Here is a 17,944-nt window from a genome sequence, read left to right on the forward strand (position 1 = left end):
TTGAGTGTTGAACCTATTTGTGGTCTCGAACTTATATGTTTGTTGAACTTATTTGTGTGTCGAACTTGAAGTGGCTGAAATGACTGTGAGTGCGCGCGCGCGCGCGCTGAAATGCTGAAATTTATATTCAAATGATGAAATGTGACATGTTTATGTGCTGAAATGATGAAATATATGTGTTGAAATGCTGGAATGTTGTTTATATGTGCTGAAATGCTAAAATATATATGTTTAAATGCTGAAATATATGTGCTGGAATGTGGTATATATGTGCTGAAGTACTAAATATACATGTTGAAATGTTGAAATGTTGTGTTTTACATACTGAAATGCTAAAATATACATGGCAAAATGTGAATCGGAAGATGACCGAGATGGGTATTACTCCGTTCTTGTTAACTTAATACACTAGATGTATGCTGGATAGCGGTTGATGTGTGAAGTAATAGTAGTAGATGCAGGCAGGAGTCAATCTACTTGTCTCGGATGTGATGCCTATATACATAATCATTGCCTTGGATATTGTCATAACTATGCGTTTTTCTATCAATTGCTCAATGATACGTTTCCGTCGTATCTACTTTTCCAAACACTTTTGCCCTTGTTTTGGACTCTAACTTGTATGATTTGAATGGAACTAACTCGGACTGACGCTGTTTTCAGCAGAACTGCCATGGTGTTGTTTTATGTGCAGAAAACAAAAGTTCTCGGAATGACCTGAAACTCCACGGAATATCTTAGAATAAATAATAAAAATCCTCGCCAAAGATGAAGGCCAGGGGGCCCACACCCTATTCACGAGGGTGGGAGGCGCGCCCCTCCCCCCTGGGCGCGCCCCCCTACCTCGTGGGCCCCCTGGTGGCCCTCCGACGCCAACTCCAACTCCATATATTGGCTTTCGGGGAGAAAAAAATCAGAGAGAAAGTTTCATCGCGTTTTACGATACGGAGCTGCCGCCAAGCCCTAATCTCTCTCGGGAGGGCTGATCTGGAGTCCGTTTAGGGCTCCGGAGAGGGGGATTCGTCGCCGTCGTCATCATCAACCATCCTCCATCACCAATTTCATGATGCTCACCGCCGTGCGTGAGTAATTGCATTGTAGGCTTGCTGGATGGTGATGGGTTGGATGAGATTTATCATGTAATCAAGTTAGTTTTGTTAGGGTTTGATCCCTAGTATCCATTATGTTCTGAGATTGATGTTGCTATGACTTTGCTATGCTTAATGCTTGTCACTAGGACCCGAGTGCCATGATTTTAGATCTGAACCTATTATGTTTTCATGAATATATGTGTGTTCTAGATCCTATCCTGCAAGTCTATAGTCACCTACTATGTGTTATGATCCGGCTGAAGGAAATATGCCCTAGAGGCAATAATAAAGTTATTATTTATTTCCTCATATCATGATAAATGTTTATTATTCATGCTAGAATTGTATTAACCGGAAACATGATACATGTATGAATACATAGACAAACATATAGTCACTAGTATGCCTCTACTTGACTAGCTCATTAATCAAAGATGGTTATGTTTCCTAACCATAGACATGTGTTGTCATTTGATTAATGGGATCACATCATTAGGAGAATGATGTGATTGACATGACCCATTTCGTTAGCCTAGCACTTGATCGTTTAGTATATTGCTATTTCTTTCTTCATGACTTATACATGTTCCTGTAACTATGAGATTATGCAACTCCTGTTTACCGGAGGAACACTTTGGGTACTACCAAACGTCACAACGCAACTGGGTGATTATAAAGGAGTACTACAGGTGTCTCCGAAGGTACATGTTGAGTTGGCGTATTTCGAGATTAGGTTTTGTCACTCCGACTGTCGGAGAGGTATCTCTGGGCCCTCTCGGTAATGCACATCACTATAAGCCTTGCAAGCAATGTAACCAATGAGTTGGTTACGGGATGATGCATTACGTAACAAGTAAAGAGACTTGCCGGTAACGAGATTGAACTAGGTATTGGATACCGACGATCAAATCTCGGTCAAGTAACATACCGATGACAAATGGAACAACGTATGTTGTTATGCGGTTTGACCGATAAAGATCTTCGTAGAATATGTAGGAACCAATATGGGCATCCAGTTTCCGCTATTGGTTATTGACCGAGAATGGTTCTAGGTCATGTCTACATAGTTCTCGAAACCGTAGGGTCCGCACGCTTAACATTACGATGACAATTTTATTATGAGTTTATAAGTTTTGATGTACCGAAGTTTGTTCAGAATCCCGGATGTGATCACGGACATGACGAGGAGTCTCGGAATGGTCGAGACATAAAGATTGATATATTGGACGGCTATATTCGGACACCGGAAGTGTTCCGGGCGATTTCGAAGAAAGCCGGAGTGCCGGAGGGTTACCGGAACCCCCCCGGGAGAGTAATGGGCCTTATGGGCCTTAGTGGAGAAGAGAGAGGGGCGGCCAGCATGGGCCGTGTGCCCCCTCCCCCTCTGATCCGAATTGGACTAGGAAGGGGGGGCGGCGCCCCCCTCTTTCCTTCTCCCTCTCCCCCTTCCTTTCCCCTCCAAGTAGGAGTAGGAAAGGGGGAGTCCTACTCCTACTAGGAGGAGGACTCCTCCTCCTGGCGCGCCCTCTAGGGCTGGCCGGCCTCCCCCCTGGCTCCTTTATATACGGGGGCGGGGGGGCACCCTAGTACACACAAGTTGATCTACGGATTGTTCCTTAGCCGTGTGTGGTGCCCCCCTCCACCATATTCCACCTCGGTCATATCGTCGTGGAGTTTAAGCGAAGCCCTGCGCCGGTAGAACATCATCATCGTCACCACGCCGTCGTGCTGACGGAACTCATCCCCGAAGCTTTGCTGGATCGGAGCCCGGGGATCGTCATCGAGCTGAACATGTGCTGAACTCGGAGGTGCCGCACGTTCGGTGCTTGGATCGGTCGGATCGTGAAGACGTACGACTACATCAACCGCGTTGTCATAACGCTTCCGCTTACGGTCTATGAGGGTACGTGGACGAACACTCTCCCCTCTCGTTGCTATGCCATCACCATGATCTTGCGTGTGCGTAGGAATTTTTTTGAAATTACTACGTTCCCTAACAGTGGCATCCGAGCCTAGGTTTTATGCGTTGATGTTATATGCACGAGTAGAACACAAGTGAGTTGTGGGCGATACAAGTCATACTGCTTACCAGCATGTCATACTTTGGTTCGGCGGTACTGTGAGATGAAGCGGCCCGGACCGACATTACGCGTACGCTTACGCGAGACTGGTTTCACCGTTACGAGCACTCGTGCTTGAAGGTGGCTGGCGGGTGTCTGTCTCTCTCACTTTAGCTGAATAGAGTGTGGCTACGCCCGGTCCTTGCGAAGGTTAAAACAACACTAACTTGACGAACTATCATTGTGGTTTTTGATGCGTAGGTAAGAACGGTTCTTGCTAAGCCCGTAGCAGCCACGTAAAATATGCAACAACAAAGTAGAGGACGTCTAACTTGTTTTTGCAGGGCATGTTGTGATGTGATATGGTCAAGACGTGATGCTATATTTTATTGTATGAGATGATCATGTTTTGTAACCGAAGTTATCGGCAACTGGTAGGAGCCATATGGTTGTCGCTTTATTGTATGAAATGCAAACGCCCTATAATTGCTTTACTTTATCACTAAGCGGTAGCGATAGTCGTAGAAGCAATAGATGGCGTAACGACAACGATGCTACGATGGAGATCAAGGTGTCGCGCCGGTGACGATGGTGATCACGACGGTGCTTCGAAGATGGAGATCACAAGCACAAGATGATGATGGCCATATCATATCACTTATATTGATTGCATGTGATGTTTATCCTTTATGCATCTTATCTTGCTTTGATTGACGGTAGCATTTTAAGATGATCTCTCACTAATTATCAAGAAGTGTTCTCCCTGAGTATGCACCGTTGCGAAAGTTCTTCGTGCTGAGACACCACGTGATGATCGGGTGTGATAGGCTCTACGTTCAAATACAACGGGTGCAAAACAGTTGCACACGCGGAATACTCAGGTTAAACTTGACGAGCCTAGCATATACAGATATGGCCTCGGAACACGGAGACCGAAAGGTCGAACGTGAATCATATAGTAGATATGATCAACATAGTGATGTTCACCATTGAAACTACTCCATCTCACGTGATGATCGGACATGGTTTAGTTGATTTGGATCACGTAATCACTTAGATGACTAGAGAGATGTCTGTCTAAGTGGGAGTTCTTAAGTAATATGATTAATTGAACTTAAATTTATCATGAACTTAGTACCTGATAGTATTTTGCTTGTCTATGTTTGTTGTAGATAGATGACTCGTGCTGTTGTTCCGTTGAATTTTAATGCGTTCCTTGAGAAAGCAAAGTTCAAAGATGATGGTAGCAATTACATGGACTGGGTCCGTAACCTGAGGATTATCCTCATTGCTGCACAGAAAAATTACGTCCTGGAAGCACCGCTGGGTGCCAGGCCTGCTGCTGATGCAACTGACGACGTTAAGAACGTCTGGCAGAGCAAAGCTGATGACTACTCGATAGTTCAGTGTGCCATGCTTTACGGCTTAGAACCGGGTCTTCAACGACGTTTTGAACGTCATGGAGCATATGAGATGTTCCAGGAGTTGAAGTTAATATTTCAAGCAAATGCCCGGATTGAGAGATATGAAGTCTCCAATAAGTTCTATAGCTGCAAGATGGAGGAGAATAGTTCTGTCAGTGAACACATACTCAAAATGTCTGGGTATAATAATCACTTGATTCAACTGGGAGTTAATCTTCCTGATGATAGTGTCATTGACAGAATTCTCCAATCACTGCCACCAAGCTACAAGAGCTTCGTGATGAACTATAATATGCAAGGGATGGACAAGACTATTCCCGAGCTCTTCGCAATGCTAAAAGCCGCGGAGGTAGAAATCAAGAAGGAGCATCAAGTGTTGATGGTTAACAAGACCACCAGTTTCAAGAAAAAGGGCAAAGGGAAGAAGAAGGGGAACTTCAAGAAGAACAGCAAACAAGTTGCTGCTCAAGAGAAGAAACCCAAGTCTGGACCTAAGCCTGAAACTGAGTGCTTCTACTGCAAGCAGACTGGACACTGGAAGCGGAACTGCCCCAAGTATTTGGCGGATAAGAAGGATGGCAAAGTGAACAAAGGTATATGTGATATACATGTTATTGATGTGTACCTTACTAATGCTCGCAGTAGTACCTGGGTATTTGATACTGGTTCTGTTGCTAATATTTGCAACTCGAAACAGGGACTACGGATTAAGCGAAGATTGGCTAAGGACGAGGTGACGATGCGCGTGGGAAATGGTTCCAAAGTCGATGTGATCGCGGTCGGCACGCTACCTCTACATCTACCATTGGGATTAGTATTAGACCTAAATAATTGTTATTTGGTGCCAGCGTTGAGCATGAACATTATATCTGGATCTTGTTTGATGCGAGACGGTTATTCATTTAAATCAGAGAATAATGGTTGTTCTATTTATATGAGTAATATCTTTTATGGTCATGCACCCTTGAAGAGTGGTCTATTTTTATTGAATCTCGATAGTAGTGATACACATATTCATAGTGTTGAAACCAAAAGATGCAGAGTTGATAATGATAGTGTAACTTATTTGTGGCACTACCGTTTAGGTCATATCGGTATAAAGCGCATGAAGAAACTCCATACTGATGGGCTTTTGGAATCACTTGATTATGAATCACTTGGTACTTGCGAACCATGCCTCATGGGCAAGATGACTAAAACGCCGTTCTCCGGAACTATGGAGCGAGCAACTGATTTATTGGAAATCATACATACTGATGTTTGTGGTCCAATGAACGTTGAAGCTCGCGGTGGGTATCGTTATTTTCTCACCTTCACAGATGATTTGAGCAGATATGGGTATATCTACTTAATGAAACACAAGTCTGAAACATTTGAAAAGTTCAAAGAATTTCAGAGTGAAGTGGAAAATCATCGTAACAAGAAAATAAAGTTTCTACGATCTGATCGTGGAGGAGAATATTTGAGTTACGAGTTTGGTTTACATTTGAAACAATGCGGAATAGTTTCGCAACTCACGCCACCCGGAACACCACAACGAAATGGTGTGTCCGAACGTCGTAATCGTACTTTACTAGATATGGTGCGATCTATGATGTCTCTTACTGATTTACCGCTATCGTTCTGGGGTTATGCTTTAGAGACGGCCGCATTCACGTTAAATAGGGCACCATCAAAATCCGTTGAGACGACGCCTGATGAACTATGGTTTGGCAAGAAACCAAAGTTGTCGTTTCTTAAAGTTTGGGGCTGCGATGCTTATGTGAAGAAACTTCAACCAGATAAGCTCGAACCTAAATCGGAGAAATGTGTCTTCATAGGATACCCAAAAGAGACTATTGGGTACACCTTCTATCACAGATCTGAGGGCAAGATTTTCGTTGCTAAAATCGGATCCTTTCTAGAGAAGGAGTTTCTCTCGAAAGAAGTGAGTGGGAGGAAAGTAGAACTTGATGAGATAATTGTATCTGCTCCCTTGTTGGAAAGTAGTTCATCACAAGAACCGGTTCCTGTGACAACTACACCAATTAGTGAGGAAGCTAATGATATTGATCATGAAACTTCAGATCAAGTTTCTACTGAACCTCGTAGGTCTACCAAAGTAAGATCCGCACCAGAGTGGTACGGTAATCCTATTCTGGAAGTCATGTTACTTGACCATGATGAACCTACGAACTATGAGGAAGCGATGATGAGCCTAGATTCTGCAAAATGGCTAGAGGCCATGAAATCTGAGATGGGATCCATGTATGAGAACAAAGTATGGACTTTGGTTGACTTGCCCGATGATCGGCAAGCCATTGAGAATAAATGGATCTTTAAGAAGAAGACTGACGCTGATGGTAATGTAACTGTCTATAAAGCTCGACTTGTTGCGAAAGGTTTTTCGACAAGTTCAAGGGGTTGACTACGATGAGACTTTCTCACCCGTAGCGATGCTTAAGTCTGTCCGAATCATGTCAACTATTGCTGCATTTCATGATTATGAAATCTGGCAAATGGATGTCAAAACTGCATTCTTGAATGGATTTCTGGAAGAAGAGTTGTATATGATGCAGCCAGAAGGTTTTGTTGATCCAAAAGTGCTAACAAAGTGTGCAAGCTCCAGCGATCCATTTATGGACTGGTGCAAGCATCTCGGAGTTGGAATAAACGCTTTGATAGTGTGATCAAAGCATATGGTTTTATACAGACTTTTGGAGAAGCCTGTATTTACAAGAAAGTGAGTGGGAGCTCTGTAGCATTTCTGATATTATATGTAGATGACATATTATTAATTGGAAATGATATAGAATTTCTGGATAGCATAAAGGGATACTTGAATAAAAGTTTTTCAATGAAAGACCTTGGTGAAGCTGCTTACATATTGGGCATCAAGATTTATAGAGATAGATCAAGACGCTTAATAGGACTTTCACAAAGCACATACCTTGATACAATTTTGAAAAAGTTCAAAATGGATCAGGCAAAGAAAGGGTTCTTGCCTGTACTACAAGGTGTGAAGTTGAGTCAGACTCAATGCCCGACCACTGCAGAAGATAGAGAGAAAATGAAAGATGTTCCCTATGCTTCAGCCATAGGCTCTATCATGTATGCAATGCTGTGTACCAGACCTGACATATGCTTAGCAATAAGCTTGGCAGGAAGGTACCAAAGTAATCCAGGAGTGGATCACTGGACAGCGGTGAAGAACATCCTGAAATACCAGAAAAGGACTAAGGATATGTTTCTCGTATATGGAGGTGACAAAGAGCTAGTCGTAAATGGTTACGTTGATGCAAGCTTTGACACTGATCCGGACGATTCTAAATCGCAAACCGGATACGTATTTTTATTAAACGGTGGAGCTGTAAGTTGGTGCAGTTCTAAACAAAGCATCGTGGCGGGATCTACATGTGAAGCGGAGTACATAGCTGCTTCGGAAGCAGCAAATGAAGGAGTCTGGATGAAGGAGTTCATTTCCGATCTAGGTGTCATACCTAGTGCATCGGGACCAATGAAGATCTTCTGTGTCAATACTGGTGCAATTGCCTTGGTAAAGGAATCCAGATTTCACAAGAGGACCAAGCACATCAAGAGACGCTTCAATTCCATCCGGGACCAAGTCCAAGTGGGAGACATAGAAATTTGCAAGATACATACGGATCTGAATGTTGCAGATCCATTGACTAAGCCTCTCTCACGAGCAAAACATGATCAACACCAAGACTCCATGGGTGTTAGAATCATTACATGTAATCTAGATTATTGACTCTAGTGCAAGTGGGAGACTGAAGGAAATATGCCCTAGAGGCAATAATAAAGTTATTATTTATTTCCTCATATCATGATAAATGTTTATTATTCATGCTAGAATTGTATTAACCGGAAACATGATACATGTGTGAATACATAGACAAACATATAGTCACTAGTATGCCTCTACTTGACTAGCTCATTAATCAAAGATGGTTATGTTTCCTAACCATAGACATGTGTTGTCATTTGATTAATGGGATCACATCATTAGGAGAATGATGTGATTGACATGACCCATTCCGTTAGCCTAGCACTTGATCGTTTAGTATATTGCTATTGCTTTCTTCATGACTTATACATGTTCCTGTAACTATGAGATTATGCAACTCCCGTTTACTGGAGGAACACTTTGGGTACTACCAAACATCACAACGTAACTGGGTGATTATAAAGGAGTACTACAGGTGTCTCCGAAGGTACATGTTGAGTTGGCGTATTTCGAGATTAGGTTTTGTCACTCCGACTGTCGGAGAGGTATCTCTGGGCCCTCTCGGTAATGCACATTACTATAAGCCTTGCAAGCAATGTAACCAATGAGTTGGTTACGGGATGATGCATTACGTAACGAGTAGAGAGACTTGCCGGTAATGAGATTGAACTAGGTATTGGATACCGATGATCAAATCTCGGGCAAGTAACATACCGATGACAAATGGAACAACGTATGTTGTTATGCGGTTTGACCGATAAAGATCTTCGTAGAATATGTAGGAACCAATATGGGCATCCAGTTTGCGCTATTGGTTATTGACCGAGAATGGTTCTAGGTCATGTCTACATAGTTCTCGAACCCGTAGGGTCCGCACGCTTAACATTACGATGACAATTTTATTATGAGTTTATAAGTTTTGATGTACCGAAGTTTGTTCAGAATCCCGGATGTGATCATGGACATGACGAGGAGTCTCGGAATGGTCGAGACATAAAGATTGATATACTGGACGGCTATATTCGGACACCGGAAGTGTTCCGGGCGATTTCGAAGAAAGCCGGAGTGCCGGAGGGTTACCGGAACCCCCCCGGGAGAGTAATGGGCCTTATGGGCCTTAGTGGAGAAGAGAGAGGGGCGGCCAGCATGGGCCGTGTGCCCCCTCCCCCTCTGGTCCGAATTGGACTAGGAAGGGGGGGCGGCGCCCCCCTCTTTCCTTCTCCCTCTCCCCCTTCCTTTCCCCTCCAAGTAGGAGTAGGAAAGGGGGAGTCCTACTCCTACTAGGAGGAGGACTCCTCCTCCTGGCGCGCCCTCTAGGGCTGGCCGGCCTCCCCCCTGGCTCCTTTATATACGGGGGCGGGGGGGCACCCTAGTACACACAAGTTGATCTACGGATTGTTCCTTAGCCGTGTGCGGTGCCCCCCTCCACCATATTCCACCTCGGTCATATCGTCACGGAGTTTAAGCGAAGCCCTGCGCCGGTAGAACATCATCATCGTCACCACGCCGTCGTGCTGACGGAACTCATCCCCTAAGCTTTGCTGGATCGGAGCCCGGGGATCGTCATCAAGCTGAACGTGTGCTGAACTCGGAGGTGCCGTACTTTCGGTGCTTGGATCGGTCGGATCGTGAAGACGTATGACTACATCAACCGCGTTGTCATAATGCTTCCGCTTACGGTCTACGAGGGTACGTGGACGAACACTCTCCCCTCTCGTTTGTATGCCATCACCATGATCTTGCATGTGCGTAGGATTTTTTTTTGAAATTACTACGTTCCCCAACACCGGCAACCCCGAAGTGACAATAATCGGGACCACTCCCGGTGATGACCGTAGTTTGAGGAGTTCATGTATTCACTATGTGCTAATGCTTTGTTCCGGTTCTCTATTAAAAGGAGGCCTTAATATCCCTTAGTTTCCAATAGGACCCCGCTGCCATGGGAGGGTAGGACAAAAGATGTCATGCAAGTTCTTTTCCATAAGCACGTATGACTATATACGGAATACATGCCTACATTACATTGATGAATTGGAGCTAGTTCTCTGTCACCTTATGTTATGATTGTTTCATGATGAACCACATCCGGCATAATTATCCATCAGTAATCCGGTGCCTACGAGTTTTCCATATACTGGTTCTCGCTTATTTACTTTTCCGTTGCTACTGTTACAATCACTACAAAACACCGAAAACATTACTTTTGTTGTATTTACTTTTGTTACCGTTACCACCACTATCATATTACTTTGCTACTAAACACTTTGCTGCAGATACTAAGTTTCCAGGTGTGGTTGAATTGATAACTCAGCTTCTAATACTTGAGAATATTCTTTGGCTCCCCTTGTGTCGAATCAATAAATTTGGGTTGAATACTCTACCCTCGAAAACTGTTGCGATCCCCTATACTTGTGGGTTATCAAGACCTTTTTCTGGCGCCGTTGCCTGGAAGCATAGCTCTATTCTTTGAGTCACTTGGGATTTATATCTGCTGGACACTATGAAGAACTTGAAAGATGATCGAACTACTATTTTGCCCTCAACTACGAGGGGAGGTAAGGGATTTCCATCTAGCCTTGCACTAGATTCTCCTTCTGTTATGAGTAAGTTTGCGACACCTAAACCTACTACTGCTATTGATTCTGATATGTCGCATGTTATTGATGATGCCACTTCTGCTATGCATGATACTTATGATGAAACTACTTCTATGCTTGATACTACTGTGCCACTTGGTGAATATCTTGATGAGCAAATTGCTAGGTCTAGAGAAAGAGAAATTATTGAACCTGAACACGATGATGTGAGTGATGATGAACCTATGCCTTCTATTCCCGAGGGTTATCTTTTTAATGCTGAATCTTTTGAAGCTGTTGTTGCTTGCCAGGATAGTCTTGAACGTAAGAGGTTGCTACTTAAGTGGAGTAAAGAATCTTTTAGAGGTAGGATGAGACCCGACCCTGCTTTTGCTACTTCACCTATCTGTGTTCTTGATCAGGATTATTATGATATTTCTGTCAATCCAGATATAATTACTTTGGTTGAATCTGATCCTTTTTATGGCTATGAATCTGAAACTGTTGTGGCACATCTTCGTAAGTTAGATGATATAGCTGCCCTGTTTACTAATAATCTGAGATCGCGCCACCTTTATTTACTCAAAATATTTCCATTCTCATTAAAGGGTGATGCTAAGAAATTGTTTAATTCTCTTGATCCTGGTTGTGTGCAAAGTCCCCAGGATATGATTTATTACTTCTCTGCTAAATATTTCCCTGCTCATAAGAAACAAGCTGCTTTGAGGGAAATATACAATTTTGTGCAAATTGAAGAAGAGAGTCTCCCACAAGCTTGGGGGAGGCTTCTCAAGTTACTTAATGCTTTGCCTGATCACCCTCTCAAGAAACCTAAAATTTTTGATATCTTTTATAATGGACTAACTGATGCTTCCAGAGATTACCTGGATAGTTGTGCTGGTTCTCTTTTCAGGGAAATAACACCTGATGACGCTGAAATTTTATTGAATAATATGTTGGCAAATGAAAATAATTGGGCACCTCCTGAGCCAACTCCTGAGCCAGCTCCTGAGCCAATTACTAAGCCTATTCCTAAACCAACTCCGAGGAAGAGATGTGTTCTATTTCTCAGTCCCGAAGATATGCAAGAGGCAAAGAAATCTATGAAAGAAAAAGGTATTAAAGCTGAAGATGTTAAGAATTTACCTCCTATTGAAGAAATACATGGCCTTAATTTACCGTCTGTTGAAGAAGTATAGGATCCCAATTACTTATTTACTGAAGAACCTCCCGATATCCCGACACAGGTAGTAAAGGTAAATTCTCTCTATAGATATGATAAAGCTGAAGTTCCTCCTACTAAAATTGCTAGTCAGTGCTTGGATGAGTTTGATGACTTTATGTTTAAGCAAGATGACTTTAATGCTTATTTTGGTAGACAATTAAAACAGAATACCTTTATGATTAAACGCTTGAGTGATTATATGGCTGACATTACAGGTGAACTTAAACTTGTTAGCAAACATGCTTCTATGGTTACCACTCAAGTAGAACAAGTACTTAAAGCTCAGAAAGAAGAGCTTGATGAAATGAATAGTAAGAAAAATGATTATGCTGTTAGGTCGTGGTTCTATACTCAGTGATGCCGTTGGAGTTGATGGACTCGCTTATCTTCCAAGTCTTCCGCTGTTATCGTTGTTAGATGGCCTTAAGCCATATTTATATTTATAAGTTCTCTTTTGAGACATTCGATGTAATAAGTGTGTGATTGCTACTCTGTTATAAATCCTCCAAGTACTGTGTGGTGTCAGCATTACTGATCCAGGGATGACACCTGAGCACAGAGATCAGACTGCTTGAGATCTGGTCGCTACAAAGATGGTATCAGAGCACACGCTGACTGTAGGACACGGCCACTAAGCTAAAGCCCTAGATCACTCCTCTTTCTTCTCATTTCTGACTCCTCGTCTTTTCTATTATTTTAGGATGGCGGATGCAAGGAACAAGTTCACACAACCGGATGAAGATACACCTTTTGGTCGTCACCTGAAGGAAGTCACTAGATACCTGAACATAGGAGTACCAAGCTTCACCGGGACCTACAACGCCATTCTACCCGAAGAGGAGCGCTGGATGGTTCAAGTTCAAATCCCAGGAAGGACATTTGCACCAGTCACGGAGCCCATATAGTTTTCTTTTGATGCACCAACCTGGAGTTTAGGAAAGAGCATGGAAGCCCACATCGCCATGGGACGAATTGGAGAAGTTTACCAACATGATCTCAGGAATACTATCTATCAGATTTGTGGGCGCTGAGATGAGCAATGGGAGATGATCAGCACCAGGAGGGATAGATCAATCGCAGCTTATATCCAGGAATTAAACCAGCACATCCGACGCCAAGAGAACCAGATGTGTGCAGGTATGGAGGATCTACAGAAGGCTATGACCAAGATCAAGGAGCTAGAAGAAGAACTCAAGGCTACACGTAAAGACTACATGGAGGAGATCGTCGCTCTAGTGAGACAGAACGACGGCCTTAAGGAGAAGATTGGAGTATTCATGGGAGGTTCAGCACCCAAAAGAGAAGATGACGATTCCACTTGCCCGGATAATTATATCATCATCGACGATACCGACTCGGATCCTGACGATAGTGATGATGACTATGTTGATGAAGCAGGAGCGGATATTATGGAGTCTTCATCGGAGCAGTTTTTCTAGTTGACCACCATAACAGTAGTAAAGTTCCACCATGTACATAGCATAGTCCACACACTTTTGCGATATTTCTAGACCGTTTGTATGCTCTTGCTTGATTGAATGAAGTGATTTTGTGTGCATTTGTCTCATGTGCATTTGGGTAGTGTTTCCTCTTTAGACCTCATTCTATTCTTAACTCTCGTCTTTTCTATAAACCCTCAGATGCCTCCGAGACCTGACAACGAATTTGTCTTCCCACCGGAGATCACTCAGTTGATCCAGCAGTAGAATGCATTGATGCAGTTGCTAGTCCAGAACTAGAACAACAACAACAACAACCCACCACCACCACCACCCGTTGACCATTTGACCCGTTTTCTTAGGCTGAATCCGCCGGCGTTTTCCAATAGCACCGAGCCGATAGTGGCAGATGATTGGCTCCGCAATATAGGAAGGGAGTTGACCACTACATGATGTACAGATGGGGAAAAGGTGAAATTTGGCGCACATCAGCTTGAAGGACCCGCAGCAGCATGGTGGGAGAATTTTACAGCCACTTACCCTGTAGACACTATCACATGGGATCAGTTTCAGCAAGCTTTCCGTACTGCCCATGTTTCAGCAGGAGCTATGGCCATGAAGAAGCGTGAGTTTCGTAACTTGCGCCAAGGAGGACGGATAGTTGGCCAGTATGTGGATGACTTTAGTAAGCTAGCACGTTATGCCCCAGATGACGTTGCTACGGATGCAGCTAAGAAGGAGAAGTTTCTGGAAGTACTGAATGACGAGCTGAGTATGCAGTTGATGGTAGCAAGCTTCAATAAATACCAGGAGTTGGTAGATCGTGCTCTTATGATTGAGGGGAAGCAGAAGCAGATTGAAAACCGCAAGAGGAAGTATGGACAGGGGAAGTACAATTCTGGAGCCCAATAGAAGCCCCGTTTTACCCCTAAACCGGGTGTTAATTTTCAGCATACCCATGGAGGAGGCATCTCGCACAACCATAATGGCCCCAAGAATGGTAATGGGAATGGAGGAAGCAACGACCAGAACCGTACCACCCCATCAACCCCAGCCAAGAGAGACCTGAGTCAAATCACCTGCTTTAAGTGTCAGAAGACCGGACATTATGCCAATGAATGTCCTGACGGCCAGAATGGCAATGGAAGCTCTAGAAAGAAGCCGAACCCTTTCAACAGGGGACAAGTGAACCACGTTAGTGTGGAGGAGGTTGAGGCTCAGCCAGATGCAGTAATAGGTAAGTTTTTGGTTAAGGCATTTACTGCACTTGTTCTTTTTGATACTGGTGCATCGCATTCATACATATCAAGGGGTTTTGTGGATAAGTATAGTCTGCCTACTAGGATTCTTAAAACACCTATGCTAGTAAGCTCACCAGGAGCGGAGTATATGGCCAGTCAAGGATGTTTTCAAGTGCCTTTAAGCATAGGAAGCCATATTTTTCCAACGGATTTAATTATTCTGGAATCCCAAGGATTGGATATAATTCTTGGAATGGATTGGCTGTCGATGTATGGAGGAAATATCGATTGCACCAGTAAGACAATTTTTCTTACAACGCTGGAAGGAAGAAGGATCAAGTATGTATCCCGGCATGCGCCAAATAGGACGCAAGTAAATTTCTTATCAGGAGTTGTGCAAGAGGAAGTACCAGTGGTAAAGGATTTCCCTGATGTATTTGTAGAAGAGTTGCTAGGCATGCCACCGGATTGAGATATTGAGTTCTTGATTGAGCTTTTGCCAGGCACATGGCCAATATCAAAGAGACCATACAGGATGCCCGCAAAGGATTTGGTGGAGATTAAGAATCAGATTAAGGAGTTACTGGATAAAGGTTACATTCACCCAAGTTGTTCGCCTTGGGGATCACCTATACTTCTAGTGGAAAAGAAGGATGGATCGTTAAGAATGGTTGTTGATTATCGTGGATTGAACGAAGTAACGATCAAGAACAAGTACCCATTACCAATGATAAATGATCTGTTTGATCGATTGCAAGGAGCTAAAGTATTTTCCAAGATCGATTTGCGATCAGGATACCATCAGTTGAAGATCCGAGAACAAGATATACCTAAGACAGCATTCACCACAAGATATGGGCTGTATGAGTATACCGTTATGTCATTTGGTATGACTAACACACCTGCCTATTTTATGAACATGATGAACAAGGTGTTTATGGAGTTTTTGGATAAGTTCGTCGTAGTGTTCATTGATGATATTTTGGTTTACTCGAAGAATGAAGATGAACATAAGGAACATTTGCGATTGGTACTGGAGAAGCTCAGAGAACATCAGTTATACGCCAAGTTCAGCAAATGTGAGTTTTGGTTGAAGGAAGTAGGATTTCTGGGACATGTTATATCCGGAGAAGGTATAGCAGTAGACCCTACTAAGGTTATCACTGTGACCAATTGGTAAGCACCAACAACAGTTGGAGAGATCCGGAGTTTCCTTGGACTCGCAGGATACTACCAGAGATTTATTGAGAACTTCTCAAAGATTGCAAAACCTATGACGGAATTGTTGAAGAAGGATACCAAGTTCATATGGACTGAGGAGTGTGAGGCTAGTTTCCAGGAGTTGAAGAAACGTTTGGTTACCTCACCAGTGTTAATTCTGCCAGATCAGACTAAAGATTATGAGGTGTATTGCGACGCTTCACGTCGAGGACTTGGAGCAGTGCTCATGCAGGAGGGAAGAGTTGTTTCTTATGCTTCACGACAACTGAAACCCCACGAGTTAAATTATGCCACGCATGATTTGGAGTTAGCAGCCGTAGTGCATGCATTGAAAACATGGAGACATTTTCTTATTGGAAACCATTGTGAGGTGTATACGGATCACAAGAGTTTGAAATACATTTTCACGCAGAAGGAGTTAAACCTCAGACAAAGGAGATGGTTGGAGCTCATTAAGGATTATGACATGAGATTGCATTATCATCCTGGAAAGGCTAATGTAGTAGCTGACGCATTGAGCCATAAGAGCCATGTCAATACACTAATGACGGGAGAAATACCAAAGGTGTTAGCCGAGGATCTTCATCAGCTATGTTTGGAAATAGTTCCGAGAGGCTATGTGGCAGCATTGGAGATTCAGTCAACTTTGATAGATAGAATCAGAGAAGCTCAGAAGACTGACAAAGAGATTGCCTCTATAAAAGAGAAATTGAGCGAAGGAAAGGCTAAAGGATTTCGTGAGGACGAGCACGACACCCTATGGTTTGAAGACCATGTTTATGTGCCCAATGACCCGGAGATCAGGAAGTTGATTCTGCAAGAGGCACATGATTCACCATATTCGATTCACCCAGGAAATACCAAGATGTATTTGGATTTGAAGGATACTTTCTGGTGGACCGGAATGAAGAAAGATATTGCGGAATATGTAGCAGTTTGTGATGTATGTCAGAGTAAAGGCAGAGCATCAGAAGCCAGCAGGATTGTTACAACCATTGCCGATACCCGAATGGAAGTGGGAAAAACTAGGCATGGATTTTATCACGGGATTACCCAGGACTCGTTCAGGCTATGACTCGATTTAGGTTATAGTTGATTGGTTGACGAAGGTAGCATATTTCATCCCGGTAAAGACCACTTACACTAGTGCTAAGTTGGCAAAGATATACATGACCAGTATTGTATGTTTACATGGAGTTCCGAGGAGTATCGTATTGGATAGAGGAACCCAGTTCACCTCAAAGTTCTGGAATCAGTCGCATGAAACTTTGGGTACCAGGCTAGAGTTTAGCACAACTTTCCATCCGCAGACAGATGGACAGACCGAGAGAGTCAATCAGATTTTAGAGGATATGCTGAGAGCTTGTGCACTAGATTACGGATCTAGTTGGGACGACAATTTGCCATATGCAGAATTCTCTTACAACAACAGTTATCAATCCAGTTTGAAAATGGCCCCTTTCGAAGCCTTGTACGGAAGGAGGTGCATGACTCCGTTGTTGTGGGATGAAGTGGGAGACCGTCAGTTGTTTGGACCAGATTTGATTAAGGAGTCTGAACTAAAAGTGAAGTTGATTCGCGATAGGCTCAAGGTAGCCCAGTCCAGACAGAAGAGCTATGCAGATTCTAAACGCAAGGAGACAGTTTACGAAATCGGAGACCGAGTTTATCTTCGAGTATCTCCCCTACGAGGAATTAAGCGTTTTGGAGTTAAGGGAAAGTTAGCGCCACGCTTTGTAGGACCATATCGTGTTTTAGAACGTATGGGAGAGGTGGCCTACAAGTTGGAATTGCCCGAAGGATTGTCAGGACTTCATGATGTATTCCACATTTCCCAGTTAAAGAAGTGCCATGCGGAGATGGCTGATATACCACTAAGAGATACAATGCCATTGGAAACGATTCAGTTGAATAAAGATTTGACCTACGAGGAGAAACCG

This window comes from Triticum aestivum, chromosome 5B (assembly GCF_018294505.1).
Source record: "Triticum aestivum cultivar Chinese Spring chromosome 5B, IWGSC CS RefSeq v2.1, whole genome shotgun sequence".
Lineage (NCBI taxonomy): Eukaryota > Viridiplantae > Streptophyta > Magnoliopsida > Poales > Poaceae > Triticum > Triticum aestivum.